The sequence below is a fragment of the Podarcis bocagei genome, assembly GCF_964188305.1.
Source record: "Podarcis bocagei genome assembly, chromosome: 2".
In the NCBI taxonomy this organism is placed as follows: domain Eukaryota; kingdom Metazoa; phylum Chordata; class Lepidosauria; order Squamata; family Lacertidae; genus Podarcis; species Podarcis bocagei.
The window spans coordinates 79,961,838-79,974,365 of NC_138126.1; the positions used below are offsets into that span (position 1 = coordinate 79,961,838).

At 41.0% G+C, this 12,528-nt stretch overlaps 1 long non-coding RNA gene across 2 annotated transcripts in view; it reads left to right on the forward strand.

Moving 5' to 3' along the window:
• LOC308578630 overlaps positions 1-12,528 on the forward strand; it is a 47,938-nt gene that overhangs the window by 12,762 nt on the left and 22,648 nt on the right. The gene's annotated exons all lie outside the window — the stretch shown is intronic.

The window sequence follows — 12,528 nt, forward strand, 5'->3', positions numbered from 1 at the left end:
ATTTAAATGATATCTGAAGCCAGTTTCTTTATTCAATGTGTCATTAAAACAGTGGGGGAAGTTTCACAGAATAGCCTCAGGGAACACTCAGAACCAATACCATGCATTGCCGTGCAAGGCTCTAATATATTAATAAATTATGCTAATAAGAAACAAAGGAGCAGAGGAGACAAAGTCAAAGCATAGGACCCCTTTCAGCCTCAATTTGTAGCCAACCATGTGTAGGCTCCTGGGAGCCAGGTAACTACAGTCTTGTCTCCTTTAAAAGAAATAGCATCCCCACTTTCTTTTTGCTTCCAAAAAGGTAACAACATCACCACAGAAAGAGAGAGAGGAAGAGAGAGAGAGTAGAGGGCTTTCCATAGTCAATATGCAGACAGGGCAGGGGAAATCAAATGGGACAATGTTTTCCAAGCTTTGCCGTTGAGCAACTCTCCAGCATATATTGAACAACAATGTAAGAATCATGAGCAGTACACTTTCACACAGTTCCCATTAGCCCCAGCTAGCATAGTCAATCTAATTATAGGATCTTGTGTCCAACAATGTAGGAGGGGCAACATTTTGGCTACCCATGTTCTAAACCAGCACAACTACTTCCATAGATATATTTTGCAGTGCTTGCATTATTCCCCCCGCCACCTTTTTTCTACAAATGACCTATTGATTTCTTCAGCATGGGTTATTCAGGTGTACACTGGACATCTTTAAAAATCTAGATGCTCACAACGGACATTTAGGAACAGGGATTCCAAAATGTTGATTTGTTTTCCTTTTACCAAACAAATGGAGTAAGAGGAAAACTATAAACTGCTCAGGAGCTTTTGTATGAAAACTAGGAAATGAAATAAAATATTTACCCCATTAGACGGCTTCACTCTGACATATGGACAAAGAGTAGCAAACTTTTAACCCAGTTGTATGATACAGTGCAGGTATTTTTGGGTTCTTAGAGTTCTTAGAGACGGTGGTTGGCATCCATGGTCACTGCTGTGGGCACAAGTCCTGGCTGCCTGTCTCCAGGCACTGCGGTCATCTGCAAGGGATTCCCACATGTCACATTTGCAGACATCTTTGTGACACAGAGTTGGCCTTCCAATGAGCCTGGTGCCTGCAGCCAGCTCCCTTTAGAGCATGTCGTGAGATTATTATGAGAAGGAATTTCTGGGGTTCTTTTTTGACCCCTACCTTGGAAAAGAGGACAATTTTGCAGAATAGTCTTTGCCATGGTTTTGTGGTAGTTGCCTCCACCACACCACCAAATGATGCTAGGTCTGGATCATGGCAGACCATGCAAAATGGTGCTTGCTGGTGCACTTGCTGCTGTTTGCAACAGTGACCGGGGGGGGGGAGAGACTTTGGAGAGAGGAGAAGGAAGATATCATGAGGCTGGTGGGAAGTGCCACTGCCAAGAAACTGTAAGATAAATTTTCCTGCCCTGCCACAGAGGATATTGAGAGAAATGGTGTCCCCATCTCCCATTTCCTATCACCATTCCTCTGCATCCAACCAGTCCATGACAACCCATGAAGGCAAGGAAGATGCCTTCAAGGACACCTATCAACCAGGCAAACATGTTCACAGGCACAGATCAGGGATGGTGAGGGTCATAGTTTAAGGAGCATCATTAGGCTCACATAGAGAGTCTCGGAGGTCAACATCCAGCCCACAAGATTGAGATTCCCTAGCTATGCAAAAATGACAAAGTAGATGACAGGTGAGCATCTCTTCAGAGGACGTTCTTCAGACTAGTTGCCACAACAACAAAAAAGCCCTTGTCATGGTTATCACTCTCCTGCCTTCCAGTGTAATTGAGTAAGTAGTTCCTACAGCTCATACACTGTTCTGTAGCTCTCACAACTCCCTTTGAAAATGAGGTTCTCTAAGTCCAGCAAAGACATGAGAAGGCTAAATGACAACTCCTTATGGCCTGTTTCCCTAGGCCCCACGTCTTTAAGCATGTGTCTATTTCTCCCGAATATGTGAATGCCTAGTAGGAATCACCAAGCATTCCTTTCTGTAGAAAAAGAAAACTGAATAGGTGGGGCAGGGAATCATGATATGTTGTTTTGCAAAGATTTAAGACAGCAAAACAGGAGCTGTGGTCCATCTAGTCACTCAATATGAAGCGGTATCACCATCCTTTTTCACAGGAGGACTCAGATACTGTCAATGGGGAGGGGGCAGTGAGGGAAAGTCAGGCTGGACAGCTTCAGATCAGTAAAGAGGTGGGGAAAATTTCATCTCCTCCAGGAAATAAGTTCAAGTGTGAAAAGTCCAATCCAATAGCTTGGAAATTTTGCACAGCAGGACTTAATGGAAATAGACGTCTAGGTAGCCTAGTGCAGCAGCCCAAATTCTCTTATTAGAAAATGTCTAAGGCGCAAGAAAGCCCACTCCACATAGGTTTAATATCTCTAATAAGTGGCCACCTTTTAGCCCCAGGAAAGGGATAGGTATTCATCTTCTTAAATTACTTTTAAAACCAATTTTTCTTCCTCCCCCCTCCCTTCCCCATCCCCCCTTTTTAAGCAAAAGGGGAGGGGGGAGAGTGGTGAAAGAAAACAGAGGCAACCCAGATGCCTTTCAGTGCTTTGATCAGTTTCTATGCAGACAGCCAGGCTGCCTCCTAGCACCTCTTTAACTACAGCTTGCCAGTAAGAAAATGAGCTGTTTTAACTCTGCAATTATAGTGCCTGCTGAATGCCTGTCATCACAGCAATAGGAACCTGATCTGAACTGTATATCCACTGGAGAGAGAATTACAGCAACCAGGGCAGAAAGTTAAATACCCCCTATGGCTGTGAGACTCACATAAACGAAAGAACCCACAGCCCCCACCCCACCTCATCCCCCAATCCTCTCCCACCCTTCCCTACGCATCAGAGCAGCAGATATATAAAGCACAGGCAGATGATGATGGGGGCCCTTTTGAGTTAGCCAGGGGAATAAACACTCTGGAGATGTCCCCCTTTTGATGGAGGGTTTCTCAGGCACATCTAGTCAAGAGCATTGCTGGGGTGTCAGTATAAAAGGCATTTTAAACTGTGCGATCCCATGCACAGAAGTAAGCCCCACTTAGTTCAATGGGACTTGCTCCCAGGTGAGTGGATAGAATTGCAGTCTAAAAAGAAAAGAAGAAACCCCGAAGAGGTTTACGTTGGTGTGTTTTGTAGGGAGGAAGGCAATTAAGACAATACTCTTGCTTCTCAGTAGGAGCTCCTGAGGCTGATTTGAGGAGCTTTCATGTCACCACACATGGAAGTGCTGGTGGTAACATCCCCTCCCTTCTCCCCGGATGCTTTATTTTGGGACCCACCTTTTAAAGAGATTTCTTCCTCTCTCAAAAGTGAAGGCCCCCCCCTCCCCGCTTTGACTATTATCAACATGTGGGGAACTGGGCCAAATGAAATATTGCCCTACCCCATTTAGAGACGAGAAAAGCAACCAATAGGGAGGATTCATAGTCCCTGTAGCACATTAGAGAAAGCCCCTGAATAATTAACCTTTCTGGTGCCTGTAAATTTGAAAGGGTTGCACATTGGAAAGTTTCTTCTTGAGCTCCCTTATGATTTGACTTAAAATAAAATAAAAATTAAAAACCCTCCTCAAAAAAATTGCCCTGAATGATATCAGCTCCTTGCATAGTCCAGCACTCATTATCTCCTTCCCCAGTTCCTGAGTAGATTTTCTTTTTTCAGCAGCCATAACAACAAACACCTGAGTCCAGCTGGCTGAAAAATCGAGGCTAGGGAAGGAGAATTCGCTTGATTCTTGAGTCACTGGGGAAAGACCATGGCTCAGTGGTAGATCACCTGCTTTGCAAACAGAAGGTCCCAAGTTCAACTCTCGGCTTCTCTAGTTAAAGCTGGGAAAGAAAAACTCCAGCCAGTGTAGATTATACAGTGCTAGATAGATCCAAGGTCTGACTTGGTATAAGGCATGTGGCTGTGTTTGTTTGCATACTTTCCAGTTGCCCTGTGGACTGCCAGGTAGTGGTTGAAGGGTGAGGGATCTGATAAGAAGATGCTGGTGTACCACAGTGGTTAAGAGCACGAGCTATGAGGCAGGTGGTTCCTCATTCAAACATTGCTACCAATCTCAGCTTTAAATAGAAAAGTGTTATACTAAGCATATGGAAACTATACCTGACTTCTCTGTTCTCCAACCAGATTTGTGAACTTGATCACAAAGTTAGATACAATGCTTTGTATGCTACAAGACCACAGGCCAGTTCGAAACACAAACCCACAAAGGCACACAAATTCAGGACATCCTAAATAAATAATAAAACAACCTTTTCTGTAGCAGTTAGCTGATGAGCTGCAATTTTAAATATTTATGTGGTTTTTATTGCAGATCTATCTATCTATAAATATATATCTGTTGTAAACTGCTTTTATATTTTCTTATGAAATTGTAGCATACATATTTTTTTTTAAAAAAAACCATAAATGTTGCTGCTGGTGTGGGTATCATGTGAGAAGGAAAGAGAGATTAATCAACATTTAAACATTAATTCTGCCCTGCCAGTTTGCTATTTTAGCCCTAGGGTGGAAACATATCTCACATACTTACAATCTGTATATATGTACCATTGAATGTTAAATTGTGAATGTTAATGTGTTCAAAACAAACAATCTCTCCCAGCTTACCATATATACTATATTAATTTTCAGGTCTTTTCTTCAAAGCCCTTTCCTTAGACAGAACCCTCTCTAGTTCTTCTTTCCTCCCACAATATTTCCCCCAATATTTCCCCCAATATTTCTCTATGAGAAATGGGGAATTGTAAAAAGTCTCCTGCCCAAATGATTTTCATAGTCACATCTGACATTAGTCATCTATCTTGCGGCCCCCAGTCCACTGAAGTATGCTGCACTGGAGTATGGATTTCTCTCTATGTAAGACACACTTGCAATCACAATGCCCCATCCAAATGATGATCCATCTCATCCTTAGTCCACCTCATCCCTGAAAATGACAGATTGATCCATGAATGGACACCCACCCATGGGTTATTTTGCAGGTCGGGATTTATTTAACATACCTCAAGTTGGCAGTTGTTGCCATATCAACAGTGTTCACCTTGGATTAGAACCAAGGTGATCCATAAATTTTGATGCAGAAGATAACCTCCTTTTGCCCCTGAAAAATATATAACTTCCAAGCACAGCACTAGGATAATTCTTAACTCAGTGCATATGCTTTATGCTATAACTGGAGGGATTGCCTGCCTAAGATGGGCATCTAAAGCAAAGATTTCTATAATGTGAGATATATAAACAAACTTACAAGTGTTTGATTCTACCAAATACGGGAATTGTTAGTAATTATGGCACTCATTTTGTTTAACTCATTTGAATGTTCTCCATATTTGCCTGAGAATCAGACTTTAAGGTTGCTTCCAGATAACCTGTTTATTGAGCTATCATCCTGATTTTTTTGCATAATGTCTGCAGGGAGGTTAGATGATGTTACTTCAAGCAATTGTTTCCCCACACTTTCTAGTGCATCTTTCTGTCACTCATTACTACAAAAGGTCCCATTCTGGGAGGGGAAGAGGGCTTGTTGCTCAAGAGCACCATAATATCTTGAATTTGGCTACCTGCCTTTTCCAGTATGTGACTGAAACCCGCCTGAAACAGTGATAGTCTGGTAGCTCCCTCGAAAGATCCAAATTGTTTCAAGAAAGACCTTTGAAAGATTACCTGTTTGTGCCTGTTTGCTGGTGTTTGTGATGGGGATGGGTTGGGCATTGGGGAGGGGAAAGGAAAGCCAGGCATTATTTTCTGGCTTGCATTTTAATCTGGAGTTGAATAACTTGGGGGCTTGTAAAACTCTCCTTTGAGGTGAGCTTTGTAAACCCTTGAAGCTCATATTCAATCCTGAGCTTGGCATGTTTGCTTGCCTCCCCCAAATTGCCAAAGAGTGGAGCACTTCCTGCACAGAGAGAGAAAAATGGCCAAAAGTACTCCTCTCCAACATAGATGCACATACCTGTTTTGGGTTAGCACAAACATTTTACAAGGCTTAGAACAGAACCTAAGCATGTTTACTCTGAGGTAAGACTCTAGTGAATTAAAGGGGTTTTATAATGCATAGTTAATAAAGAAAACCATATTGAAATGTTGCTTTGACATTTTAGGGTGGAGGCTTGGGAACACAACACTTTACAAAGTACATGAGTAATTGGCCTGATGTTCTTTAGTACTGAGCATGCATCAGTTCCTTTGATCTGAGTGGAAACCACAAATATAGATGTGAAAATGTGTGGGCAGGGAGAAAGTGAACTATAATTTGACAGTAAATGAAACAGAGTTGCTCTTCCAAGTTTTAAAACTCCCAAAGATCATAAGATTCTCAATAACATGGGAACATGGGAACATAAATAGGCAATTAAGAAATAACTTTGTGTAATAATTAACTGATCTTCGAGTTTAAATTCTTACATAGCATTCATTTTATGTGTGTATGTGTGTGTGTTTTGTAAACCACTTTGATTTCTTTTCTAATTAGCAATATACAGATGTAATTATAAATAAAACAAACTTTGAAACCATGAATTTCAATGTACATTATTCTCCTGTGTTGCAAAGCCAGCACAATACTGGTGCAACTTAGAGACACCCAAGGGTAAGTTTCATGGTTTGTGATGTCAGGGAACATAAGAGATGGAAACCAGATACTGTAATGAGTTTATGGTTATCATTCTCTTCCCAAAGCCAGGGAAAGTTGCTTACCACCTGCTCAATAACCACCTTGCCTTGAGATTACAGATTGTCCTCCATCATCACACTGCTTTGTTTCAGGGTTGCCCAAGACGTCTTAATTACTGCTTCCCATCTATATGTTCACAACATATCTGTGCTCTATACAGCTGTGAGCCATGCCATCTAGGAATGGCACAAATGTTGCTGAACTACAACTCCCATCACCCCTGCCCATTAACCATGTGTGCTAAGGCTGATGGGAGTTGTAGTTCAACATCTGGCGGGCCAAAGGTTCCTCGCACCTGCTTTATGGGAATCTCATCTGACTTCTCAAGACTGCTTCACACTTGCAATTATAATTAACACACCACTTCATTTCTTATCACCTGTTTACTTGCAGTCCACAGCTGAATGTGGGAACACACTCCACAGAAAAGCACTGGAATGTGCTTCGATGTTTTATTTGACCAGGGAAGTCATAATTTCATGTTGCAATTGATTTCAAACATGAAATGCTGCAACCATCATTTGATTATCATGCTTCTGTGAAGTCGTTCCTGCTAAGCAAGATCATACTGTAGGCAAGAACAAACAGTGCTGACTGGTTATAAGTGTTTTCTTAGCCAAAAAGAGTTGGTTGCAAAAGCGTTGAAGCACTATCCTTTTAGTTTAGAAAGAGAAAATGACAGCTTCACAAATGTTCACAAAACAAACTCTCTCAGGTGTGGGTCTGATCAGGGCCTGAAACTATAACTACCTTGGATAGCATGATGCATTTATATTGCATATAAATTAGAATAGAATAGAATAGAATAGAATAGAATAGAATAGAATAGAATAGAATAGAATAGAATAGTTAATGGTCAATTATTTTATTTGTTCCTTTCCCAGCTTTATATCCCAGAACCAGGACTCAAGGCAGCTCACATAAGTGGAAACAAACATGGATGTAACACAGAAAGCTAAAAAAATATACAGTGTCATAGTTTAAAACAATATAAAAACAAATCTATAAAATCCAGCAAACATTTTTTTTTATAAAAACAGCACACCAATATTAAAAGCACCCCCCCAAAAAAAAGTTCCCAAAAGCCCACTGGAATAAAGCGGTGTTCTCCTGCCTGTGGAAGAACAAGGAGGGAGCCAAGTCTAGCCTCTGTAGGGAGGGAGTTCCCCTTGAGACTTCTAGGGAGGGGGGTTCATAAATTCATAACAGAAATAAACACGAGGCAGTATGTAAAATGCCTAAACAAGCTAAAAACCAGATTAAAACACATGTTGACAGGTAGAATGTTGGCAGTTGTTTTAACCTGATTTTAGCTTATTGTTGATTTTAATTATTTTAACGTTTTAAAAAGTTGTTTTAAACTGTTTTTACTGATAATTTTCTTGTTTCATCCTTTTTGTAAACCGCCGAAGTATACAAATCTTGTGAAATAAATAAAGATGCCAACTTGCAAGGCTGCAAACTCACTTTGGCTCTGGCCCCGCTGACTTATGGATCTCTCTTTGCTTGATATTTTTCCAGTTCCGCATTCCATGCCTACTGAATAGGTATTGTTTTGTGGTTTATTTCCCTACTGGATGTTTTTATTTTACTTCTACAGCCTTCTCTCCTCCTGGTTCCACCAAGCATGGTAATATATCTCTCTCCTGTTGGTTCCCCACTTTAGTTCCAGTCCTGTCACACTCAGTCCCTGACTTCATTATTAGAGGGAGGAAGACTGCCTTAATCCTTTTCTCTATGTTTCCAAATGGATATTGCTGACAATTCCGCCCCCAATACATGCCCTGAATCCAGCTTTTGAGATCATCAAAAGAAATTGGAAGGTTTTCGTTCTTATTCTGAATGCTTCACATGCTCTTATTGTATACACAGAGCTCCCTAAGTATCACCATTTCTTCCCCTGCTGAGATACTAATATCTGAAGCAATGAAACCTGATCTGAAATGTTTGAATTTGAAATGATGACAGACAGTGCCAGGGCAGACATAACAGTCGACATCTATGAAGTTCTTTGCTGCAGACTGAGACGCCCTCTACTGAGGAAAGTGGTTTTTAAAAAAACCCTAAAGGAAATTATGAATTTTGTAGTGTTTCTTGAATCAGGGTTTTTCTTTTCATGCAGTTTTGGAATTTTAATACTGTATTATTATCCAGGCTCATACAATATCTATAGACCACCCTGTATATTTGAAGGGCAGTATAACATCATATAACTTCATATAATACCATGGAAAGTGCACTCTCTCTCTCTCTCTCTCTCTCTCTCTCTCTCTCTCTCCACAGAAAGATCTGAATAATGTGGGACCAGGGATTGCCTTATCTTGTATAACTTTATCTGCCTGATCACTTTGATCCATGGGAGAGAAGCTTTTATTGTCTCCTCTCAAGGTTTGGCTTATGTCGACTAAGAACAGGGCCATTAGTGGAGATGTGCTTGCCCTTTGAAATGCATTTCCAATTAACATCAGGTACATACAATACTGGGATGTGGGTGGCGCTGTGGGTTAAACCACAAAGCCTAGGACTTGCAGATCAGAAGGTTGGCGGTTCGAATCCCCACGATGGGGTGAGCTCCTGTTGCTCGGTCCCTGCTCCTGCCAACCTAGCAGTTCAAAAGCACGTCAAAGTGCAAGTAGATAAATAGGTACCACTCCGGCGGGAAGGTAAAAAATGTTTCCATGCGCTGCTCTGGTTCGCCAGAAGCGGCTTAGTCATGCTGGCCACATGACCCGGAAGCTGCACGCTGGCTCCCTCGGCCAATAAAGCGAGATGAGCGCCACAACCCCAGAGTCGGTCACGACTGGACCTAATGGTCAGGGGTCCCTTTACCTTTACATACAATACTGGCTTTTTGGTCTGTGCTTAAAAACTTATCTATTCACTCAAGCTTTTTCTATGAGGTAATTAAAAATATTGATGCATTAAGCATTTTGTACTTGTTATGAACATAGCTAGTCGAGCTATTCTAACAAGAAATCATAGAATTGTATTGTTCTATGACCGGAGGGTCACCTAGTGCAACCTTCTGCAATGCAGGAATCTCAGCTAAAGCATCCATGACAGAGGGCCACTCCGAAAGAAGAGTGGCAGATGAAAATGATGGGCTTTGCAGAATTGGCAAAGCTGACTGGAAAAATCCGAAACCAGAGAGATCAAGTATTCCAAAAGCACTGGAGTAAATTTATACAACATCTGAAAGAGCATTGTAAGCATTTAACAACACTAGTAGGGTTCCCTGAAGACTTGTAATGAGATTTTTTTTACCTTTCTATATTTATTTAAATTTTGAGGTATTTTGTAATATTAGAATCGGAAAATATATATAATGCTGTGATATAACGGTTACTTTTGAAAGCCAATAGGTGGGAGGGAAGGAAGTTGATATGCTGTAAAGAGCTAAAAGAAGTAATGTGGATAATAACAATATATGTTTAAATGGAAAATGTATTTTAAAAATCATTTTTAAAAAAGACAGAGGAACACTCAACATCTGCTTAAAAACCTCCAGTGAAGGAGAGTCCATAAGCTCCCAAGGGAGACTGTTCCACTGTGGAACTGCTGCTTCTGTCAGAAAGTCCATCCTGACGTTCCTGTAACCAGCTCCGGTCACCAATCTGGCTGTAGCATCTTGGAGCTGCTGAAGCTTCTGAACACTTTCCAAAGACAGAACATATAACAGTAATCCAAGCAGGATGCAACTGAGGCATGTATTTATGTGACCAGGTCAGGCATCTCCAGGAATATGCACAGCTGATGCACTAGGCATCTAGGCTGAAATCTGGGCATCTAGGCTGAGGGCTGAATCCAGGAGTACACCAAAGCTGCAACCCTGAGGTTTCAGGTTCCCATAGCTTTTGTTTGGCAAGTATCACTTAGCCCTCCAGTGATCTGGAAATATACACTTAAGCTGTATTCCCCCATTATTCACTGCTGGCATGCAGAATGCTCTTTGTAAACCGCAGATAGCTTCTGCCCAGCCTGTTTGGAATCGCTACTGTATGACATTGTTCAAGCCTGAAAATTCAAATGGTGACATATCTCACATGACCCCAAATACCAAAAGATTAATGAGGAAAGTGTGTCCCTCTCTTCTAGTCCCTAACATCAGTTGTTTGACTATTTATGATATTTGGCTTGTGGGTTTCTTTGGAAGAATTAGAGATCCAAAAAAAGAGGTCTACTTGAAAACAGATGTTTTGTACTTCCATTTTCACTACATGGCTCTTTGATGAATAATGGATTATAAGATAGGAAATGCCATATCTTTTTAACATTCTTCAAGTAGCGCCACGTAGTTCATGGGGTACAAGAAATTCTCCCAAACCTGGATGCATTTTCTGCAATTGCTGTGCTTGTGAAATGATGGACACTTTCATATTTTGGTCTTTGATGTTGAAACTGATCACCTATAAAAGGGGTGAAAGTGGGAAGGTTTCCTGTCTTCTGTTTATAGTCATGAATGACTTGGCAAATCCATAGTATACCAAAAGTTTGAGCATCTTCCCTTTTGCTAACTGAAAATGGAGACAGAGGTTCAGTGGATGATAGAAGAATTTGCAATTGAGAAGCTAGATTTCAGGACACAATATATGAATTGCTTTTGGCTTTCTTTCTTGCTGACATTCAGGTACATGAAAATTTGTCCCTGGGAATTTTTTTAAAGGATTTTAGCTATAAGTTATTTTACTTAGTTGTAGAAGAACTTACTTTAGCATTCACTTTATCCAAAATCAATGTTTCCTTCTTCCTGTCTGGCCCGAAAGATTTGTGATATTAACAGCAAGAAGATTTTGATTAACCTACAAGGGTCATTTGTTCATCCACCTTACCTTAGCATTTGAAATTTGATTCAGTTCATATTTAAGGGCAAGCCTACCTAATTCACACTTTCTGATGTGAACTAAAATGCACCCATCCTTTGAAATTCGCATATTTCTGAATTTTGTAATTCTCCAGCCAAGTAATGTGCTGGATGTATAAGGATGTATAAGGTGTGCATAAATATTAGTGAGGGGCATGCAAAAATGCAGAATTGTATACTGGTGAAATTACATATAAAAATGTGTATTGGGAGAAGTTCACATTCAATGCTGATGAATTTTCATGAGGACTTAAAAAAAAACCTATCCACATGTTGATGTGAAAATGCATTGTTTTCAATGTGTGTGTGTCACCCTCTTCTCAACCCCTCTCCTTCTAGCTGATCACCACTGCAGACTTACTGCCTTCTTTCTCAAGCGTACCCAAACAGATGTGTTATGATGCTTCTCTTGCTGTCCATCCCTCCGTAAATTTCTCTGACAGAAAGGTATAACAATATACTAAGACTGGAAGAACAGGGTGGGGGGAGGGAGGAATGTGGTGTATATCAGAGACAAAATGCTGAGAACTGAGCCCTATGTAAAACAGCTGGCTCCCTTGGCCACTAAAGTCCACCTTGAAACTTTGCCTTGATGGCTGCTTCAGCAGCCTAATATCTAGGATCCCATGCCCATATGATGATAGCTGCCATTGCATCCTCTCACCTGTTGCCTCCTTATAAACCTGTTAACATCCTTACAATCCCCAGGAATGTCAAGCAGATGCTAGCTTTCCATGCTGCTGATCAAAAGGTTGCCTAGCAACTGCCTGCCTCTCATCTCAGAAGCAGAAATTCAGCTGTGCTTGGACCAAGCACCCAGGGAACTGTGGGTCCTTTCCCTCTAACAACTCAATGAAGTAGACTCTGGTCACTGATGCTGTAATCAGTTTATTAACCTTTGAGGCACTACGAAACTCTTTGTTATGCAGGAGATTTATCAGCTATGG